General features: G+C 42.4%; 1 pseudogene across 1 annotated transcript; it reads right to left on the reverse strand.

The window, feature by feature from the left end:
- Positions 1-464: 464 nt before the first annotated feature.
- LOC308287418 (myosin heavy chain, fast skeletal muscle-like) lies at positions 465-22670 on the reverse strand (annotated as a pseudogene). The gene is made up of 32 exons: positions 22449-22670; positions 21620-21763; positions 20514-20670; positions 18412-18439; positions 18209-18323; positions 17995-18087; positions 17837-17900; positions 15125-15223; positions 14408-14511; positions 13691-13829; positions 13077-13195; positions 12033-12182; positions 11719-11889; positions 11257-11560; positions 10886-10950; positions 10142-10229; positions 8750-8867; positions 8511-8634; positions 7988-8124; positions 7580-7835; positions 4620-4862; positions 4321-4497; positions 4080-4225; positions 3871-3961; positions 2542-2931; positions 2142-2268; positions 1873-1991; positions 1577-1773; positions 1295-1478; positions 1041-1206; positions 783-907; positions 465-657 (listed from the first exon to the last, which is right to left on the reverse strand). The product of its transcript is annotated as a myosin heavy chain, fast skeletal muscle-like (transcript).
- Positions 22671-23198: the final 528 nt, after the last annotated feature.

Below are 23198 nucleotides of genomic sequence, written 5' to 3' on the forward strand. Positions count from 1 at the left end.
CTGAACCCTGAACATTTTCTACTGACTTGCGTACCTGAGAGTGCAACAGTCCAGCGCGCTCAGTAGCATCCACCAGTTCTTGCTCAGCCAATTTGCGGCCTCTCTCCGTCTGTTCCAGAGCCACTCTCAGCTCCTCGATCTCAGCCACCATGAGGCCGTTCCTACGATCCACCATGGCGCCTTGCTCCTTCACGTCTTCCTGAGCTCTGACAGCGTCGTCAAGGTGCAGTTGGGCTTCCTGAAATAAATCAAATTTGACGTGGTTACGTTAAGAGAAACATCAAAATGTGACTCGTTCAAGAGCAGTTCCATTGTTTGAACATTGTTTGTCCTATTACTGTTTCGCACCTTGAGCTGTCCCTGGACGATCCTCAGCTGCTTCTGGGCCTCGGCAGCCTGGCGGTTGGCGTGGCTCAGTTGAACCTCCATCTCGTTCAGGTCTCCCTCCATCTTCTTCTTGACCCTCAGGGCGTCGTTCCTGCTCCTGACCTCAGAGTCCAGAGTGCTCTGCATGGAGTCAGTCACCCTCTGGCTGTTCCTCTTGATCTGCTCCATCTCCTCGTCCTTCTCCGCCAGCTTCCTGTCCACCTCGCCCTTGATCTGGTTGAGCTCCAGCTGCACACGAAGAATCTTGGACTCCTCATGCTCCAGAGTACCCTGAAATGTAACACAGGATCAAAGTGTTGTGGGACCTTTTAATGTAACATTGATCAAATACTGCTACGCTGTTGGAATATAAACCATGTTGAAAGAAACATAAAATATAGACAATTGTGTTTTACCTCAGCTTCCTCTAGGGCTGTCTGGATCTCTGACTTCTCTGTCTCCACCTGTTTCTTGGACTTCTCCAGCTCATGGATGCTCTTTCCAGTCTCGCCGATCTGTTCAGTCAGGTCTGAGATCTCCTCTGAAAAATAATGAATGAGGAACCTTCCAATCAGCAACAATTTTGAATTTTCCTCTGAATATAGTTGTAGCCTGATCCACATTTGATGTGTTTTTTAACTGTTATTTAAAAAGAATTAGTAGAGAAAACCTACGTTGCAGGTTCTTGTTTTCACGCTTCATGGTCTCCAGTTGGTCCAGAGACTCTTCATATGAGTTCTTCAACTTGAACAGCTCAGTGCCGAGAGAACGAGCCTCTTTCTGAGCCCCTTCCAACTCTGCTATACCCTCTTCATTTTTCTGCTTCCATTCTGCAAGGACCTGCGCAGCATTTGTAATGACGTGTCATTTACTCCACTTTAAGGAGGCAAGCATTATTTGGGTTTTAAACTAATGAATGTCAAAGCACCTTATCGAAGTTCCTCTGTTTCTTGTCGAGGTTGGCGGCTAAACCGTTGGCCCTCTCCACATCAATCATGAGGTCTTCCACTTCACCCTGGAGTCTCTGCTTGGTCTTCTCCAGAGAGGCGCACTTGGAATTCACAGCCTCGATTTGCTCCTCTGCCTCCTGAAGACGCTGGGCCAACTTCTTCCTGTTGATCAGCGTCGAATGGAATAACATTTTATGAGCAATGTGTTGTATAGTGAGTGCTGGTACCTGACGGTGTGATAAAGAACACTGATCACTTACTTGGCCTCCTCCAGCTCCTCAGTGCGTTGGACAGCATCGGTCTCATACTTGCTCCTCCACTGACACACCTCAGCGTTGGCCTTGGACATTCCACGCTGCAGCTCTGCCTTGGCTTCCTGTTCTTCCTCAAACTGTTCCCTCAGGAGGTCACAGTCATGGCGGGCTGATTGCACAGCATGGGCAAGGGCATTCTTTGCCTGTCAAAAGGAAAATGGCCAAAATGATGTCAGCTGTACGAAATTACAGATAAAAAACTAGACAACAAAATAAATTAAATTACAACAATTGCTCCTTACCTTAACCTCCTCTTCAATGAGTCTCTTCAACTCCTCAATCTGCTGGGTGAAGGCCTGCTTGCCTCTGGTGAGCTGAGAGACGAGTGCTTCCTTCTCCTCAAGTTGACGAGCAAACTCACCTATTTGGAAATTTGAATTATATGTTTCAAACATTTCAAAGAAATCTCAGCCTCAGAACAACTGTTGATCAAAGCATTATGTCTAATAATTTGCTCGAGTACCATCGACAAACCATGTGGACAAAGTAGACTTTTAAAATGGACATTTACCGTTCTCTGTCAACAGTCTCGCTCTCTGAGCTCCAACATCATTGATCTGGCGAACGTTCTCATCACTCTTGGCCTTGATTTCACTAAGTTGGTCCTCAAGGGTGCGGCACATCTTCTCAAGATTTCCCTGGAAATGAACGTTGGACATACTCAATCATCGTTTCTTTCTTGATTGGCTCCTTACTTTGGTTTGAACAGTAATGCCACTCGACGCAATCCCACAATATGGATGCTGGGATTTAAGTGGTTAAGAAATTTACATTTAGGATGGTGAAGCCCTGTTTACTGTAATCAGGGGCGTCATTGCCCTTGATTGACCTTTCTGAATAATCAAAGGTGAAATGAAAATGTAAAAAGTGTTATCTCAAGAATGATACGATAGACAGGCATTCCTTCGTACCTTTGCTTTAGCGACGGCCTCCATGTTGCTGGAAAGGTCATCGATCTCCATCTTGTATTCACTCTTCTCCTTCTCAAGTTTCTGCTTGACTCTCTGGAGGTTGTCGATCTGCTCGCCAAGCTCCGCCACGCTGTCCGCCTGCTTCTTACGGAGAGCGGAGGCGGTGGCCTCGTGCTGCAGCGTGGACTCTTCAAGGTCACGACGCAGCTTCTGGAACTCAGCCTCGCGCTTCTTGTTCATCTCGATCTGAGCGGCGGTGGCTCCACCGGCCTCCTCCAGCCTCTCGCTGATCTCCTCCAGTTCCCTGGAGAGGTCGGCTCTCTGCTTCTCCACCTTGGCACGAGCGGCCCGCTCCGCCTCGATCTCCTCCTCCAGTTCTTCAATACGAGCCTTTATAAATGAATGGACGTATATTAAATTCCTAATTATGGGCTCGCTGAAAGCGAGCACACGTACCGGTATGGTATCCTCATTGTCAGTCAGTCATATCAAGTTCTCCTCAAAACTTTGGCACCATTCTACTCCTACATACTTACATCGAAAATTGATTTTCAAACATCAATGTGTTCAGCTTACTGTGGCGACATGTGCTATTACTTTTTACAGCAATCGGCCAAAGGGTGGCACTGTAGGAAGCCTTTGAAAGTGCAAACTTTGTATAGCTCTGTTTGACGTACAGCCATGAAATTTGGACACACATATGCGTCTCCTCAAGCCGAACGACTTTGACACTCTGGTTTTTGACCTTTGACCTTTAGATCTCCCACCATTTTGAATTATAAAATTTTGACCTATATCTACACAGGCTCTGGGGTGAGAAGTTTGTACGTTAAATATATATATTTTTTAAATAATTCAATGAATATTGCGGTTTTATGAGCAAATTAAATCGCCTAAAACATTCTACACACAATCTAAGGACCTTTATCTAACATGCCTATGAAGTGCACATTTTCTTTATAATAATAATAATATAGCTGCAAGCAGCGATAAAGTGGACAAAAACACCTCAAATCATGAACACAGCCTGCGATGTGCGTGAAATCTTGCACGCACATTCACACACAATGAACAGATGCCACCCTTCTCACATTGGCCTGTTATAGCGCCACCAGCGGGTCAACTTTTGCATAACACAGTTTTGGAACAAAATGCTTCAAATCACGCATGCAGCGTCCAATTGCATCAGTAACGTCAAAGAGAGCACTGCCTGCGACCTTGCGATTCATAGATTTTTTTTTTGTTTGAAGCGAACCTGTTTCGAAGGATCAACATTTTCTAGTTTACACTTATCATTGTGATTTAAAGAAGAAGAAGAAAAATAAATACCTGGAGTTCTTTGATCTTCTTCTGCAGCTGAGCCCCCAATGACTGTTCGTCCTCAATCTTACTCAGAAGCTGGCTGACTTCAAAGTCCTTCCTGTGGATTACAGAACAGCATATTTTAACGGATGTTTTTTTTTCTTCTCCATGGCATTTCATAATATTATCAATATGAATTATTATTATTAATTATTCATAGTGTTGGTCCACGTTACTTCTTTAGCTTCTCGTCAGACTGCTGCTTGTCGTTCTCCAGATCCATGATGTTCTCCTGGGCCAGTTTCAGATCACCTTCAAGCTTTCTCTTGGTTCTCTCCAGGTCCATGCGGAGCTTCTTTTCTTGCTCCAGAGAACCCTCCAACTGCACAACAATATATTTGTCTCATTATTCAGTTACAACAATAAACGTAGTAAACCGTATACGTTAAAAATGTCCAATTGACTTGATGAACTCACGTCGTCAACTTGCTGCTCCAGCTTGGTCTTGGCCTTGGTCAGAGTGTTGACTTTGTCTTCCTCTGCCTGCAGGTCATCCAGGGTCTGCTGATGGGCCTCTTGGAGTGCCTTCTTCTCCTTGGTCAGCTTAGCAAGACCTTCATCCAGAGAGGCCATCTCCTCGGTCAGGTTCTTCACCTAAATAACATGAAGGAATGATTTGTTGTTGTTCTATAGCTTGATAAGACAGCCAGAGTGTATAATGGTGAATGGATCATCATTGTTCTATAACTTTACAGCTTGAATGTATAATGTTGTACCTTGTTTTCAGTGGCGTGTTTCTCCTTCTCCACTTTAGCCAAGGTGAGCTCCAGGTCATCGATGTCCTTCTTGAGCTCAGAGCATTCATCCTCCAGCTTCCGCTTTTTGGCGGTCAGCTCAGCGTTCATCTCCTCCTCGTCCTCCAGTCTCTCCGTTGTCTCTTTGAGCTTTGCCTCCAACTGGATCTTACTTTTAATAAGACCCTCGCACCTCTCCTCTGCATCGTTCAGAGCCTCGTCTCCCTTGTGGTCAACGAAAAAAGTGAAAAAAGAAAATACACGAGGGAGGAAACACGTCAGCATTTTTTCTGGTAGAGATATACTTTTGCAGTTGCCCGTTTTAGGGGTAGGCCTCCGACAGACATTAGATGCACAAGCCTCTAGCTCGCCCTTGGGGAGGCAGAGGAGAAAGCTTTGTCCAATTCATTCCCTATGGCTGCCTCTAGCATGGAATTCTCTTGCATGCCTCTTGGCTTAAAGGAGCATGAAACCCCGCCTCTTAATTAGTTTTATGGGATTTCAAAACATGAAAAGAAATCTGAAATGTAGGCGTGGTTATCTGCTGCTGTGGGGGGAGGGGCGGAGTAATGCGCAAATTATTGTGTTCTATCAAAGAGAAGCTGTCCGGGCCGTCCGGCGTCTGCACTTGTTGCATTTGCATTTCGGAAACAAAATTTAAAAACAGCCATTGGAGGTGTAAAAAGTATAAAGTTTCGGCAACTCCACTATAACCAGGAAAAATGTGCTGTCTGAGCTTTTATCCATGGTTTTTTAACGTTTTCCAGCCGTGCTCTCAGCTCTGTGTGTGGAGTGGATTATCCGTGGGGACAGCCGGAGGCTGATGCAATGGATGCTACGCTACGCTGTCGGCTATTTTGTGACTGTGTAGTGTGTGTGTGTGTGTGTGTGTGTGTGTGCGTGCGTGTGACACGTGTTTGTGTGTGGTGACAGTGCGCACACGCACACAAACGAAAAATAGCCGTGCCGCTTTCGCGACGCGTTGTGAGCTTGTAGATCGGCTATTTTTTACATTTACCAGTACATTTTGAATCCTGGACGTTAACTTGTAACAGAGTGTTTCTACATTGCAGTATTAATATACTTCCAACATGTAACAAGTGTTACTTTCCACCACTGAGTCGAACAGCAACAGCCCTGCCCCACGGACCACGGTCGAGACAGCAGCCGCAGGCACAACAGTGTATTTAGTGAGCGGTCTGTTGACGGAGTCCCTGCTCTGCTCTCTGGCTGTAAGCAGCCTACAGTGAAACCACGCCCCCCATTGATACAAATCTAAAGCAAACATTAATTGCGACCGAAGGTCGCATATACTCTGAAGAATCGTGTCGCTTGAGTGTCCTTCCTTCCTTCCTTCCGTATCCTCGTGACCGTCCTTCCGAAGCCTCTGTGATGTCAGTGTGATGTCAGCGAGTTGTGACATCACTTCCTGTACAGGGCAGCTACACGAAATGTGGATAACACTATATATGGAGATAGTCCAGTCCATCATGTCATATGGGACTACCGTCATAGAAAGTAGCCATTGTTAGGCCGGAGTCAATGGCTGTCTGTCTGACTGCCAAGTCTGCCATTGACTTGCAGCGCATGAACGCCGCACTGGAGCGTGAAAACCAACAGGCCTGATGGAAAATGATACATGGCCGCAGGCTTTGTGACGTCCCACATCTTATGTGCTGGGCATACTACTAACCGACGCCAAGGACCTCCAGAGGCCATACAAAGAGTATCTAACCCGAGGCCCCTTACTAAGTAGCATACATTTACAACATACCTTCTCCAAAAACATCAATATTGAACTCCATATTATGTATATGGATACATACATGTATTTTTATTAATAAAGGATAAAATAAAATAAAAATGCCATAGATGGGCATTCCCAAAAGCAAAATCCCTTTATGCCCATATATGGGGATTTCTGATGTCATCAATCTCTGGCCCTAACTAGCTCAAAAGCCTGCTTTACTCTGATTTACACCCTACCTTTCCAGATGATGACCTATTGGGTACACACTTATGTCCAAATATAGAAATCCCAAGGCATCAAACCTAAGCTTGGCTTTACTAATTAACATATGTTTCATGCCCATATATGGAGATCCCTGTCCCAATGTTATCAATATTAAGGACATATCTGGAAATTCCCATATTTGGTAATGTCCACATATGGGCATGTTTTGACATAACATAGTCAGGGAACTCCATGTATGGGCATAACATTGATTCTGTGAGTGTGCCATGATTCTGTGAGTGTGCTGAGCTCCTAGGGTTGATCCCCTCACAAAAACATGAACAAACTCCCCCCAGAATGACAACAACTAGAATCGTCAGAGAAACGCTGTGGTTGGCCAGATTGTCAAGAATTGGCGCGACCTCGCCCTTTAGGGCGAGGTTGCATGTCACCCTGAGGTCGCATTCCACCCTTGGGTGTCTTACTAGTATTAATTAGATAAGCCGCGTCACGCCGAACTAATGGTACGCGGTGAGCAAATATTTAATGAGTGGCGCGAAATATTTCTTCTCTACCCTGAAACTGGAAGAACACAGAAAGCTCTGAATCCACAAGCATATGGACAAAATGAACCATATCACTACTCCCTATCACAAGTGACTCATTGATATAATATATATTTATAGAAAAAGTGATTTTGTGTTTCATGGCCCTTTAAGGCAAGCTTGCTTAGTTTAAGCCAAGACAACCTAGAGGCGGCCATATGGAAGGAATTGAACGCTGCCCTCAACCCTTATCCCCCAAGGGCAGGCTAGAGGCTTGTGCCTCTAATGTCTGAACGCGGCCTTAGAGAGCATGGTGTCAACAAGCACAGCTTTGCGATCTGAGGGAAGTAATTGTTAAATTAGTCCCCTCAGGAATCTGAAGAGAAAAAATATTGATTCCGTGGAGAACAATCCTGATTTTTGCAGAGAACAAAACAACTCACTGATGCAGCTGATGTCTGGAGGTTGTTCCTCTCCTGGGTAATCGCCACCAGTTTCTCTTCCAGCTCCTTCTTTTTGGCCAGGGCAGCGGCCAGGTCAGTGGTCATCTTCTCGTAGTTCTCCTTCATGTTTGATAGTTCTTTCTCCATCTCAGCGCTCTGCAGGAGAGGCTTGATCTTGTAGTAGACCTTCATCCATGGCCAGGTTTTGACGTTCATGAACGACCGGATGTTGTATTGGATGGTGAAAACGGCCTCTCTGTGGGGAAAACGGTCGAAGTGTGTCATGATTGTGGACAGTGATAGAAGAAGTGCGCTGTTCTTATAGTGGTTTGATGTTAACAAAATCGTATTGAACAGTAAGTGTTACAAATGACACTAAATATTGAATAAAGGATGTTTTCAAAGTACCTCGTTGCCATCATCTTAACAAACTGCTTCCTCATGAGGTAACCTCGTGCGAGAGCCTGAGTCATTGTGACCAGAGAAAACAGCTTCTCATCTCGCATCTCCTCAAGGACACCCAGCAGACCAGCTTTGAAGAACACCTGAACACAATGTTACAAACACTGGAACTAAACACCTTGATACAATGTCAGAAACACAGTAACCAAACAACCGTAACACCTACTGAATACAATGTTACAAACACTGTAACTAAACAACCGTAATATTTGCCGAATACAATGTTACAAACACTGTAACTAAACTATCGTAACATCTACTGAATACAATGTTACAAACACTGTAACTAAACAACCAAAACATCTACTGAATACAATGCTACAAACACTGGAACTAAACAACTGAAGAACAACTGGATACAATATGTTACAAACACTGGAACTAAACAACTGAAGAACAACTGATACAATATGTTACAAACACTGGAACTAAACAACCTGAACACAATGTTACAATCAAGTGTGTTTACCTTGGTGTGTCCAAACTTGTACTCATCAACGGGCACATCAATGGACCCAAGCAGCTTCTCTGAGGCTTTCTTGTTGTCCATAAACGCGCCATCAGGACATGCGCTGGCATTCAGTACTTTGTACCTGATTTGTAAAGATTCACGGTCATTTTGCGCTGATGTTCAGTTTGTAAAAGTGAGGAATTTTGCGTTAATAGGTCTGTATTTAGAAGCTGCTGGGAAAAAAAAGGAATTGATACCTCTGCTTGAAGTCAGCGTATGGGATTCTGCTGGGGAAACCCTTTCTGCAGATCCTGATGCCCTCCAAGACACCGTTACACCTCAGCTGGTGGATAACCAGGAAGTTCTCCATCAGGCCTGTAAAGATGAAAATAATACTACATTAGAATACATATGGTTACACAATGGTTAATTATTATTAAGAGAAAATAGTTACACACTGGCCAATGTAGCATTAAATGCAGCTCATTCTCACCCCCTCTGCTTCACCCTTCCGACGCATTCCCAACTCGCTATAAACGACGGTGCGGCTCTGTCGTTTATAGTGGCGTGAACGGTAGCGTCGGGTGGCTGGTAAACCCTTCATAGCGATATCGAATCTCGCTTCGGGAACTACTTTTTTTTCTTTCTTCTTAGACCACTGGCCATACCCAATTCGTCCAACCCTTGACACAGTAGGCTTACCCAAAGCGTCCCCTCATCCGGCACAGTACAGTACTGGACAAGGCGTCGGTTGTATGACGCTTTAAAGGTGAGAATATGTTGAATGAGAGTCTTAGTGCGCATGCGCAGACACATGTTTACTTAATAATGTAACTACTGTCAGTGGGACGTGAAGATACGCACGCGGCCTGTGGCGGCCATACGGAGAAGCACACATCAAGTTTCACAGCTGATAATTCCAGCAGCTTGTACAATCAGCGCTACAGCGTGGGGTTCGTGTTATGATCAGAACAGAACTGGGGTTCTTCCGAGCCAAACCAAGGTTATCTGGACCAAGCTTGACCCAGTAGACGATCATAAAAAAGGGACCCAAACTCTGGGGAATCAAATGGATATACAAGCAGCAAGCACGCACATGACTTTCTGATCGCATGGATGGTGCCATAATTGCGGTGGTCAAAGCAGAGGCAGGCAAGTCAACCTTCCTTGCGCCATCATAACATTAACAAAACAAAACAAAGGTTGTATGTTTGCATAATTTATTAAGGTTTAATGAGACATGAAGCCAAAATCATATACTATTAAAGTATTAATGTTTAGGCCACTGTGTGGCAGGGCGCGCAAACAGTTCGCTTGTATTGCGCCCACTTTTATTCACTTTTTTTTTTTTTTTGGCAAGCGATACCTCTGCATAAGTAGATAGTTATTATTTAATTAACTCAGGAACAGATTGCATCTGTGATAAAGATGAGCCCAGCGCTCACTTAAAATGGTGTAATTATCAGTTGGGTGCACCGTGCACATTGCACATACAGTATCTCATCTGCAAACACGCATATGACGTTCATTATAATATGGCCGATAAATTAATTGATTGGCCGGTAAAATAAAATCCTGCCGGCCAAGGTGGACGGCCCAAAAATGCCTAGCGGAAACCCTGGCGTGCGTGCGTGCGTGCGTGTGTTTACCTGGAGTCTTGGTCTCGTTGGGAATCAGGCAACGCACAAAGTGAGGATGCGTGCGATGCAAGTTGGTCATCAGCAACGCCAAGTTTGCCTATTGAGACATAAAAGAGACAATTTATTTAGGATTACAGTAACTTATTAGTACAAAGTGATACAAACACATTGCCTGCCAAGGGTTAAAAAAAATCTATCTAATAAATTTCAGGATTTTTACAAAAAATTTAAATGAAAATAGATAAAAAATTTAACATTTTTTGACAAAAAGAAAAAAGAAAAAAAAGCTCTTAGAAGATGTCCATTGCCCCCTTGAAGTTGGCAGAAAAATATAATCAACCCCAAGAAAAATCTATTTTTAGATTAACACACACAAACAATTACAGCATGTGGATGGCGGCCATTTTGGCGGCCATCTTGAAGAAGGTGTGCAGAAAGCTGATTACATGAATTATGTTTTTATAGTTTTTTTTATCAGCATCACAGGCTGCCCAGAGAGCAGTGAACACATTGCTGTCTCATATATTAGTGAACAGTGCCCCCCAGTGGCCAACAGCTGGGCAACAGCTGGGTACCCAAAAACGTATAAAAACGTTTTTGGCAGCAAATGAGTTATTTAATATCCTTCACTACAATTATTTGAACTCTTTAGATACTGCTTACTTTGGAGATTTAGATCTTTCTAAAACATACTATATTAACCATGAGGGAATTCAATAATATAATAATGTTAATAATAAGTCATATTCTTACCCTGAAAGCACTAGACACAGTCTGCATAGCTCCACCCTTCTTCTTTTTTCCTCCTCCGCCCGCAGCTGTTTATATTTGTCAGAATCATGAGTTATCATTAGTTATACATGTTAGAATCCTGAGTTATCATTAGTTATACACAAAGTACTCTTCTCTACACCAGTTTGCGTAGTTCCTCTTCCGTTGTTGTTTTTTTTTTTTTTTTTTTACCAGGAAGTTGCCGTAGACCACTACCTCCCAAACACACAGTCACACAGTGGACCTGTGCGCTTTGTATATTATATTATATTATATTATATTATATTATATTATATTATATTATATTAATATGAATTAAAAATACCACACATTATTATTATGAATAAACCTACGTTCAGGCTCAGGAGGAGGATAGAAGACGGACAGCAGTTTAATTGAAGACTTCTGGTACAGCTGAATGACAGATTCGTTAAGTGGGTCCTTGTTCTTATCCAGCCAGCCTGTGATGCTGTAGTCCACAGTACCAGCGTAGTGGACCAGGGAGAAGTGGGCCTCGCCCTTGCCCTTGGCCGGTTTCGGCTTCTCAAATGCCTTGTTCTTCCCAAGGTGCTGGTCAATCAACTTCTCAGCAAAGGATTTGTCCGTAGCCTTTGGGAACATGCACTGCTCCTCAAGGATGGAGAAGATGCCCAGGGGCTTTGTAAAGGAGACAAAAAGAGACAAATACATAACCAAAAACATGATATTAACATCATGTGCATTAAAGCCCAACATAATTGTATACCTCCTCAATGAGCACAATGCAGACAGCCAAGTCCAAGATAATACATGCAAATATAATAATAATTGTATACCCTCTCAATGAGCTCAATGCAGACAGCCAAGTCCATGCCGAAGTCAACGAGATCCCAGGGAATTCCCTCCTTCATGTACTCCTCTTGCTCCAGAACAAACATGGTGTGGTTGAAAAACTGTTGCAGTTTCTCATTGACGAAGTTGATGCACAGTTGCTCCAGCGTGTTGAACTGTGAATGGAAAAAAAAAGGAAAAAGGAAAAAATATATATATATATATATATATATATATATATATATATATATTATTCGGCAGTCTCTTCTAATTGTGACAAAAATAATTAGTCTCCCATTTAAAACAAGTCCATGCTTACATCAAAGATTTCAAAACCGGCGATGTCCAGCACTCCAATGTAGTAGTTTCTCTGCTGCTTGGTGTCCAGCTGCTCGTTGATCCTGATGACCATCCACAAGAACTCCTTCTCATAGATGGACTTGGCCAAGGCACTGACTGAGTTGTTGACCTAAGGAAATAAGAACGATGTAGGACACTCTTAATCCAGAACAATTAACAGTAAGCACGGACAACACGAGTTATACATCAAATGCATAGCAATAGTAATCTAGGATCATAGGTTAACCAAGACCGATAATCAGTCTAAACAGTAAAATCTCAAAACATCGATAATCTGAACATGGATACAGACTATATAATGCCATGACATATGAACCTGGCATCTGTCTACATAACAAAGCTATCTAAATTAGCCTTTGCATAAGTTTGCAAGGTCGTGAAGGCTAGAGCAAGTGCCACACGAGTAACAGAGGTGAATCGGCCCTCCCCACCCGGGCTTCGAACCCGGGCCTCCTGCACGAAAGTCCAATATCTTAAACATCCCTCCAAAGGGAGCTTCAAGGCTGAGGCTGCAACTCTCTCCGCCACACGTGCTAAGGTGGATCCTGAAGAGGTGAGTCTTCAGGTTACAGTGGGAGATTGGGAGTGAGTTTTCAGTTCTAACTGCAATGGGGAGTTTGTTCCACAGTTTGGGAGCCAGAGGGGAGAGGAGTCTGTCCGTTAGCGAGGATTCTGACAACTTCCCTGTGTTAGCTGATCTGAGTGAGCGGGAGGGGATGTAGGGCTCTTGTTTTTATTTTCTCTTTTACCAGTATAACAATTCTGTTAAAATAATGTCCAGCGGTGCAAGAAACTGCACATGTTTTGCAGAGTGATATGTTTTGTATGCTCTTCATATATTAAATAATTACATTAAATTAATTTGAATAATGTTGGAGGATAATTGTAATTACAGAGGGTGATTTAAGACACAGCAGAAGATATTTGAGTTCTTGTGGTATGCTCTGTTGGGAATATAAGGTGTGTATGAAATCAGAACATGGAAATCATGTAAATGACTCACCTGTGGCACAGTCTGTCCCTTAGTGACAAACTCGTTTCCCACTTTCACTCTGGGGTAGCAGTATGCTTTAAGCATCTCTGCTGAGTTCAGACCCATCAGGTAGGCAATCTTGTCAGCCTCTGGAATGTTCATACAATTTACAATTTAGGCATTTAGCAGACGCTCTTAATCCAGAGAGCGACTTAGATTAAGCAAGGTAAGCGGTGCTGACGTTGCGTTGGTCCGACCCCATTACTAACCCTATCCTAAACTACGTAGTAGGGGGTAAGTCACATGCGTAGAGATAGTCTACACGTCAAATCCGTAGAGTTAGTCTAAACAGTATAATATCAACAATGAAGTAATGGAAATATATTGAAAATTATATTTAGCTCAGTTAATTTAGAATATAAGTAATAAAAATACATGTGGAAAAGAGCAATTATTTTCATTTTCATTTTCAAATTTAATTTCTTAGTTAAAGATAAAGCTCACCTTCTGTGATAATGATAAATATGAATATCACTACTAATAATAATCATCATAATATAAACTAGAACGGCACTCTGTCGAGGTGCCAACTTGCACCATGTGCACAAGTAGGCCATACATGGCATAAGTAAGGTGCAGCTCACCCTCAGTGCCGTCAGGTTCTGCCTGTTCCTCGCGCTGCTTCTGCTTGAATTTCATGACTCCATGATGCATGACCGTACCGGTGAACTTGTAGATGTACGACCTCTCCTCGGGGGTGAAGCCCAGGATTTCAATGGCTTCCTGATGTCAATGAGCAGAGATGCATTTCAAAACATAGACATTAAGCATTCGATCAGGGGTCTTCAACATCTATAGGGGGTCCTCAGAGTTACTACAGGGGGGCCTCCAAATGTGTTATAGTATGTTTTTTTAACATTAACCACTTGAACACCAGCATCCCTATTCTGAGAGAAACATTACCCAAAAATAGCAGATCTACAAGCTTCGCCTCACACTGCGAGGTGTTGTGATCTTGTAGATCGGCCATTTTTTGGCAGAGGTTTGGTGTAGAGGGAAAAGAAGAGCAGACTACTGTATGTATTGACGGTTCAAGACAAGTGGTGTCTGAACATACACATTAATTCAACATAAACTGATGATATTGCTGTCAAACAAGTCTAAGCTGTCTAAGAATTCTATGAACATTTGTAATCTGCAACACAATGTTATACAATATGTTGTGGGAGTCCCTGCTTCATCTCTCTCTCAGCTAAGGGGTCCTTGGCCTGAAAACATTGAAGACCCCTGCATTAAACACTGACTGCAGTAGCACAGCGAGTGCATTAGAAAGATAAAAGGATAAGGTTGTTTTCACTGACTTCAGTAGCTTCCAGCTCGACCTTGTCGTCAATGCTGGCCACAGTGATCACACCCATGCTGATCAGAGGGAAGTCGTAGGGGTTGGTTGTGATCAGACACATCTCTGAAAACGGATGAAAACAGGGCGACATTGTGTTTTTATTCACTCATTTATGTTATCACTGCATCGTCAGTGCTTAATTTATAAGGGATTATAAATCCTTATTTTGAGTGCTCTCGTGTAATAATGTAATATTTTGAAATATGGACTTGATATTCATTAGCTGTATGCCATAAAAATTCAACATTTCAGCAAAAAAGATTTGGAATAATTCACCGAATGGCCAATGTATGTAGAATATATGAAAGTTTCAAGAAATATCTGAATGTTTCAAGTTTCAAAGTTTTACTTTTACACAATATTCAAATCTTTCGAGAAGGATCTGTATTTATGTAAACAAAAACTGACATGAGAGTCATGCAACAAAGCTGGTTGTAAATTGGCTATTTTGTGTGTGTGTGTGGCCCCGTACGACGGACAAGCAAAGTATACATTCACTACTAACTATGCAGTCACTCTGTGCAGAGGCTGATACGGTCCCGCCCCCTTTTCAGACTGTTTGCAAAAAGACCACGTCACCTAGTGTAACATAATGATATTTCCGGGCATGTCATCACATCTTTACGTGGTGAGTAGCCTACTTTTTCCATCACTGATGGGCAGTAATTCCACTTACCGATGATGTCAGGTTTGTGGTTGGTCATCATCTGGAAGAAGATGTGGTAGCCTCTCTCAGCAGAAAGCTGGTAGGTTACTCTGGACTTCTCCAGCAGATCTGTATGGGTTGTACATAAGTCATCATCAATAATATATAATAGTAATTAGTAACTAGAGATACTGTTCCTACAAAACAGTGTGGGTCCGCTCGTACTATATTCTGCAGCGTGCTAACTGTCATGTGAAGCTTAACCAATACTCCAGCTAACACCACTCCCAGATTTTCCGCATCTCATTGGCTAAGGGCCCTGCCTTTATACTGTCTGCGACGGAACTCACGCGACGGAACTCACTCTATAAATAATGAAGATAACATACTGGTCTCGCCTTTCAGGCGAGCCCACAACTAGACTAGAAAGATGCAATTGGAAATTGCAAGTGTGATTGCCGTAACGCAAATTAGCTTATTAATTTTGTCTTACCATGTGAATCTTCCCCATTCAAGGCAATGAGGAAAATTAATTGACTAATAGTCATATATGGACATCTCTGTGTCACTCCTTGTCCCTTTTATGCCCATATAGGGAGATCCATGATGTCATCAATATTAAGCCCATATCTTGAAAAGCCCATAAATAGACAGTCTCATGTGGTCTATGATGTCAGTCATCTCCATGGGAAAAGTTACATTTTCAATGCCAATGGAGAAAATGTATTCACAAATAAATGTATATAAAATAAACATCGGGGCACGCATGCGTGTATTTTGCTTAGAGCAGGAGTCTTCAACAGGGGGTCCGCGACCCCTAGGGGGTCCGCGGAGGTACTGCAGGGGGTCCGAGAAATTATTGCTTAAAAAAAATCTAAAAATGTTTTTTTTTTTTTTTTTTTTTTTTTCACATTTATGTTAAAAAATAAATCATGATTCTGTCCATTTCGAATAGCTTGAATACATGATTAATATGCAATTGACAGATTGTTGATATTATTGAAATTGGTTCAATAAGTAGTATGTTTAGAAATGGTAGTGGTACGGCCAGTGTTGTACCCGAACGCGTTCAAAGAACGATCGTTCATGAACACGTTCATATTTTGGGCGAACGTGAACTGAACGTAATTGTTTTCGCTTGATGAACGATATTGTCGAACGCGGTCATTCTGACGCCCGTGAACGACGTTCGTCGGCCGTTCATGCGGCGGTCCGCGCCTCCGCGGTCGTCTGTCCTCTGCTCCTCTCGTCTCTCTTTTCATTCACATGCTCCAATAGTAGGCACTGCACGCAGCTCCTCGTGAACGTTCCTCCGTTGTCGTTGATATGCGGTGCTGTCTGCACTCTGCTGCTGCACTGTAAATCTCCTCCTCGTCTCGCAAGCCTGACTGACTATACTTTGTCCTATGTGTGTTGCACGGCGAAAATAGCTGATCTGCAAGCTCACAACGCGAGACAACGTGAGCTTGTAGATCAGCTATTTTAACCAACGCGGAAACATGCTGTGCACGAGAAACGTCTGCCTTCTAGTGGGGTTCCTTGTACATGTAATTTTTTGTTTTTTTCTAGTGGGGTTCCTTGTACATGTAATTTTTTGTTTTCATTTCAAATGTGTGTTAAAGTTTCTTTCACTTCCAATTTGTAGATTATGGTCTATAGAACAATTTTGGTTAGAGTGTCAAGACAGTAGATTGAAAAAATATATATTTTTTGCCCTATTTCCAAAATGACCAAAATCGGAATTGTGTTTTTTGAACAATGTCTTAGTTTTCCCACAACTGCTGTGTAATATATATATTTTCTTTATTGCTATATCAAGTCAATACTGTGTGGGGAATCAATTGGAGTCAAATATTTGTTTTGAATATTATGATATTTCACACAATGAGACAATAACATGGTTATTACATTCAGCCCTTCACAATAAGGGTGCAGGAAGACTGGGAACTAGGCAGTGGGCACATAAATATTGTGGGCACCTCAATGTTAAGTTGGATGAAATTATTGCTGTGTGTGGTTCTATATGGGCTGAGTCAATAATTTTGACAAATAATAGCATGCAGCAACGTCTAAACATTTATATATATATAGACCTTTATATATTTTTTTTTCCTTTTTTTTTTTTTTTTTTTTTTAATAGCCAAAAATATAAAAGAAATATGGTTAAAAAAAGAACTAAAAAAGAACTATGTAGTTCATTTTGGGGAACCATGAACTTTAGTTCATAATGGGGAATTATGAACTAAAAATGAACTAGTTCATTTTAGAAGTTCTGAACTTGAACTAGTTCGTTTTTAAAGTGAACTTTCCCAACACTGGGTACGGCCCACCCTGCTCGCTGTAACTTGTACATGTTTAAAATAAAAAATATGTCGTAGCCCCGACCCCTCCACCCTACGAGGTGGTAGGGGGTCCCTGCTCCATCTCCCCATCAGTTTGGGGGTCCCTGGCCTGAAAACGTTGAAGACCCCTGGCTTAGAGATATGTTATACTATATGTATATAACATATCTCTAAGCAAAATGAACGCATGTGTGTCCTGATGAAGCCGGTTGATTTGACGTATGGCCCAAGTGCGTCCCACCACAACTGTGGAGCGTGGCTCCATTAGGAGATGATGGTAGTTGGAATAAAGTCGGAGAAGTACAAGGTTGCACTGCAGGGGCAACCACACTAATAATTAACACTCAAAATGTAATACTGAAGGCATATATCATTTATCATCTGTGAACATCATACTTACATGTCTCAATATCAGCACTGGCCAGTCTACCGGTTCCGTTGAAATGGATTCTGATGAATTTACCCTGTTTGATAGAATAGCACATTTGTTGCATCCCTCTCTACACTGTGGAATTAAGAGCAGGTTTTTCTCATAAAATGACATTCGTTTACACTTACAAAGCGAGAGGAGTTGTCATTCCTAATGGTCTTGGCATTACCATAGGCCTCCAGCAAGGGATTGGCTGCAATAATCTGATCCTCCAGGGATCCCTAGAATGTTTTAGACAAAAATGTGGACAGACTTATTTTAAATTGAATTACTATATTGAATATAAATGCTTTAATGTTCAAAATCACTTATTTGTTAAAGTTTAAACCTGTATATATATACCTTGATTTTACCGCTAGATCCGCCTCCTTCACCACCTGCATTGCTACTTGCTGCTGTTGCAAAGTACTGGATGACACGCTTGGTGTTCACAGTCTTTCCAGCACCGGATTCTCCACTGGTTAGAAAAGCATACATTCAGAGAAATGCAGTTTGTCAATTTGTGTACAACGTTCTTTTTTATTTCTAGCAGATGGGAAACTTACGTGATCAGGACCGACTGGTTCTCTCTGTCTGTAAAAAAATACAGCAAACTATTAGCCACAATTACCAGTAAGACTCCCTAATCGGGAGATAAGCGACCGGCAGGTCGCATGTATACACTTTAGGCAACATCTGTAGGAGCAGTGTCCAGTGGACTTTTTTGCCAACAACATTAGTAGACACTGTCCACTAATGTTGTTGGCAAAAAAGCAACCCCATGGTGGCGCTAGAAAAGGGAAATGTGAGAAATCAGGGGCGGAGGTTGTGGTTGGCCAGCCAAGGAGTGTGTGTGCAAAGTTTGGCATGGATTGGGGCAACGGTGCCGGAGATAAGAGTAGGGCAAAAAGTGTGACGTGACGTGGCGTGACGTGACGTGACGTGACGTAACGTGACGTGACGTGACGTGACGTGGCGTGGCGTGAAGGTGACGGAGAGCAGGACGGAGGGACAGCCGGTGGAGGTTTTCATAATAACTGCAGCTCCACAAAACCAATCCTACCATTATTATTATATATAATATTATTTTTTGCATAGTCCTGTGTACATTTGTCATTTCATGTCTCTATGAATTGAGTACAAAAGGACCCCAATGTAAACAAGCCATCAGGCTGTCTTGGGGGGTTTAAATATGTTAGTTACCATGTGTCTGAATTAACCAATCATGGATATGGCCAGGGTTGTAGTGGGGGGGGCACGAGTGGGCACGGCGTGCCCACACTTCTCTCACGTCGCGTGCACGCGCATTGACGCGCGTGCACAAGTGATGCGCGTGCCGGCAGGCTGGCTGCTGGTCCGTGTCATCAAGTACCTACAGTACCGCAGACAGCAAGTACAGAGCAGATCGTCCACCGATTGGTTGTAATATCGCCATGACAACCACCAACCAGCAAGCTGACTGTCCCTTCGGGCTATGGGATAAGACTCACTGACCAACCAACCAACCAACTACACTGTCTGTGTTTACTTCTTCAAACTTTTAGCGGTTCGTAGCCTGCAGCAGTTTGTTTGTTTGTTGTGAATTTTTGTTACCTTGGATTATCTACCCAAGTATTATACCAGCACTGTCTGTACAACGGCAACATGGTGCTACGTGCTACACGTGAGTAAATAAACATGTCTTATTCTTATTGGAGGGCTGGTTAGGTAAGACATAATGCCTATATTAACTATTATATTAAGCCTAAAACGGTTCTGTTATGCCGCCGTGCATTAACCATGTGAATTGTGAAATATCTCTTGTGTCTATAGGAAATATTGATATTATATTACAGGTCGTTCTGACCCAGCAATTGGTTGAAATAGGCTCGCCTGCCGTGCTGAAATGAGCATGATTGACACAGCAGATGGTAATAGAATATTTGAGAATGGATTAATGAATTGGAAATATCAGTTGTGCAGCTATTTTGCATGGTTTAGCTGATGATATGGTCATCAAATTATTGGTTGAGTGAGAACCACTGGTCTATATCAACTTGTTGCACTAACTAGCATTGACTGCTATGGTCACTTTTGATTTGGACACTGTACTATTTTAAGTTTAAAGTCATTCGATTGAAAGTTATTGCTCTACATGCGAGCCATCTCGCTGCGGCCGTTTTGTTAGGCGACAGACAGGGAGTGCACAGAATGTTAGAGAGGCATGGGCTGAAGGGCTTTTTGGTGGACAATTCTGTTGATAAAGTTAAGGGCTCCAGCCCCCTTTGCTGTATGTGCGCACGTGCCTGGCGGCAGCGCATCACATTACAGACTGATCATTTCAATCCCACCGTTTCTTTGCAAAAACACATTTCTTTTAGAAAACATTTGTATTCTTCTTTCTCCTAGTTTTATTGTTTTTAATGTGTAAATATGGCACTTTATTATGGGGAAAAACTGGTGTATTTTCCTTTTTGAAATCATTAAAATAGCATATTTTTGAACACATTTCGTCACGTGATGCGTGTGCACATTGGCGCGCGAGCACGCGCATTGGCGCGCGTGCACGAATGTGCGTGCACGCGCGTGCGTCGGTGCGTGCCCACACTTCCAAATTTAGCACTACAACACTGGATATGGCACAAAACCATTATAATTCTATATGTTTTACATTGTCACCAGTACGTACCCATCAGCATGAACTGGTAAGCGTTGTCAGAGACAGAGAAGATGTGGGGCGGAGCTTCAATACGCTTCTTGCCCCTGTAGGCATTGACAACCTCCTGGTCGTACACTGGGAGCCACTTGTAGGGGTTCACAGTGGCACAGAACAGGCCAGAGTAGGTCTGAAAGGGGAGAAGAGAGAGAGAACATTAACATCACACAACAAGCCTCCTATCTGGGACAACTGATCAGAGCTGGGATTCAGGAGTCATCAAATGTGTCCGTGGCAAAGTTGAGATTTTCTATTTTTACACACCATTTAAAATGCTCTTATTTTGATCACAAGACGTCAAGTCTCCAGGTTTTCTTCAGAATATGTATGACACTGTGTACTGTACTAGTGTCATACTGTACCTAGGGCTGTCACGATTATGACATTTTACATGACGATTAATTGTCACTCCAATAATAGCGATGAACGATTTAATTGTGATTTTGTCGTTGACAATTACATTTCTGTTTGGCTTTTAGGCTTTGAAGTTGCACATGGCAATCATGACACATAACCTAAATATACAAAGAAAGTACTGACATAATTGACAATGTTATACTTAAAAAACAACATTGATAGTGGAAATAGCCGATCTACAAGCTCACAACGTGTCGCGATGCGACGCGTTCTGAGCTTGTAGATCAGCTATTTCCATTAGTTTTGAATGTGTTTCTAACTATATTAACATGTCTCAAAATGTAAACGATTATGACGATTATGCAAAATAATTGTGATTACCTCAAATAATTGCGATTTGACGATTGTCATAATTGTCATACCACTAGTACAAGTGTTTTTTTTTTTTTTTTTTTTTTTTGCAAGGCCCCCCCACAACTCTGAGATTGTACAAATGGAAGTTCATGGAACCAAATGGACCTGCACACTCAGAGTTACGGACCTGTTATGGCCATTCAGGGCTACCTGAATGTAATTTTAACGAAATTTTGACGAAAGTGTCCACCACAAGTCAGCATGGCGATGACCTCTGCTGGGATTACAGTCACAAGTTGCAAGTGGCCTCAACCAGTGAGCAAGGTGACTTCAGAACCATGAGTTTGCTTGCGTGTAGGAAACCTTACGTAGATCATCCATGCTGCATAACGCTCTTTGAGGTTATACAGGACGGTGGCTTCAGTGAGGTGGGTCATCATGGCCATGTCCTCAATCTTGTCATACTTGGGAGGGTTCATGGGGGTGACGTCAGCCTCAGGCACAGTTCTTTCCTGAAAAAAATAAAAACACATGTCTTGCAATTGTACTGGGTCACTATTTTTATTGTCACCTTCTTAAAATAATGTCCTACATCTTTCTTTTTGATATTTATTTATTTATTTTATAATTCTTTTGAGCGGTGCACACTGCTCCAAGGCTTGACACACACACACACACACACACACACACACACACACACACACACACACACACACACACACACACACACACACACACATTCACTCAAAATGTTTATAACAATGTTAATGTAAATCTTTGTGTGATAGAAACTTTTTCTCCGTTTTTATATGAACCACTTGAACCCCTATAGCATCTATATTCTGAGAACTTTAGCCAAAAATAGCAGATCCACAAGCTCACAACGCCTTGCGCTAACCCCTCGTGCTGCGAGGCGTTGTGAGCTTGTAGATCGGCTATTTTCGGCAAAGCGCTTTGGTGTGGAGGGGAAAAAGAGCAGACTAAGTACAGAGTGAAAGGTCAGGTTTTTTTTTAAAGTATTGACAGTTCAAGTGGTTAAATATCTGAAAACACAAATTGACATGAATCCAAAATACAATAATGATTGTGCTGTCAAATAATGAAACTATATGGACTCTATGATAAAGTTGTGTGGGTCCCAGCTAAGGGGTCCTTGGCCTGAAAACGTTGAAGACCCCTGGCCTATACTATACATACCTCCTTGGTGGGGTTACCATCGTTGTCGAGGATTTCCACGGTGACTTTGGCACCGTCCTTCTTTAGGATCTTAGCCTTGAGAAACAGCTCCACCTTGTCGGCTACGTAGGCTGCAGTCTTGGCATCGAAGGGTTTGCTCTGACCCTCCATCCTCTCCTTCTCTGGCTTACGGAGGTAGATGGCAGCCTTGCCGTACTGCTCCATCTCGGCGTCCGTACTCATGGTGGCGGCCTTTTTCTGTAGACGGACAAACAGATCGATGGTGGTGGTGGAGGAAGTATTTGCATGTTAACATTTAGGCCTAGAACTATTTTTGAAGTCTTTGAATATAATTATGTTTTTAAAAGTGAACATTTGTAACTCAAATGTTTGCTTCTGGGGGGTCCATGGAACAACATGTTTTGAGATGGGGGTCCTTGACATGAAAACGTTTGAGAACCACTGAATTAGAAGAAGGATTTAGAAGACATTTATGGAATCGGGTCAAAAATATTCAAATACTTGTACAAATGTTCACGATAAATAAAAAAATTACAGATCTACATCGGTATCTGCTATTTCAATTTGTTAATAGTTAAAGCATTAACTAATGGTTAAAGTGGTTCAAATCTAAAGTGGCAGATTTGCGTTCAGGCCTAAATGGCTTGATTATCAACAATTACAGATCCACTCTGTTACAAGTAAAAGTCTGGAATTCAAAATGTACTTGAGTAAAAGTACAAAAGTACTGGCATCAAAATGTACTTAAAG

Source organism: Nannobrachium achirus (genome assembly GCF_963921795.1).
Source record: "Nannobrachium achirus genome assembly, chromosome: 6".
In the NCBI taxonomy this organism is placed as follows: Eukaryota; Metazoa; Chordata; class Actinopteri; order Myctophiformes; family Myctophidae; genus Nannobrachium; species Nannobrachium achirus.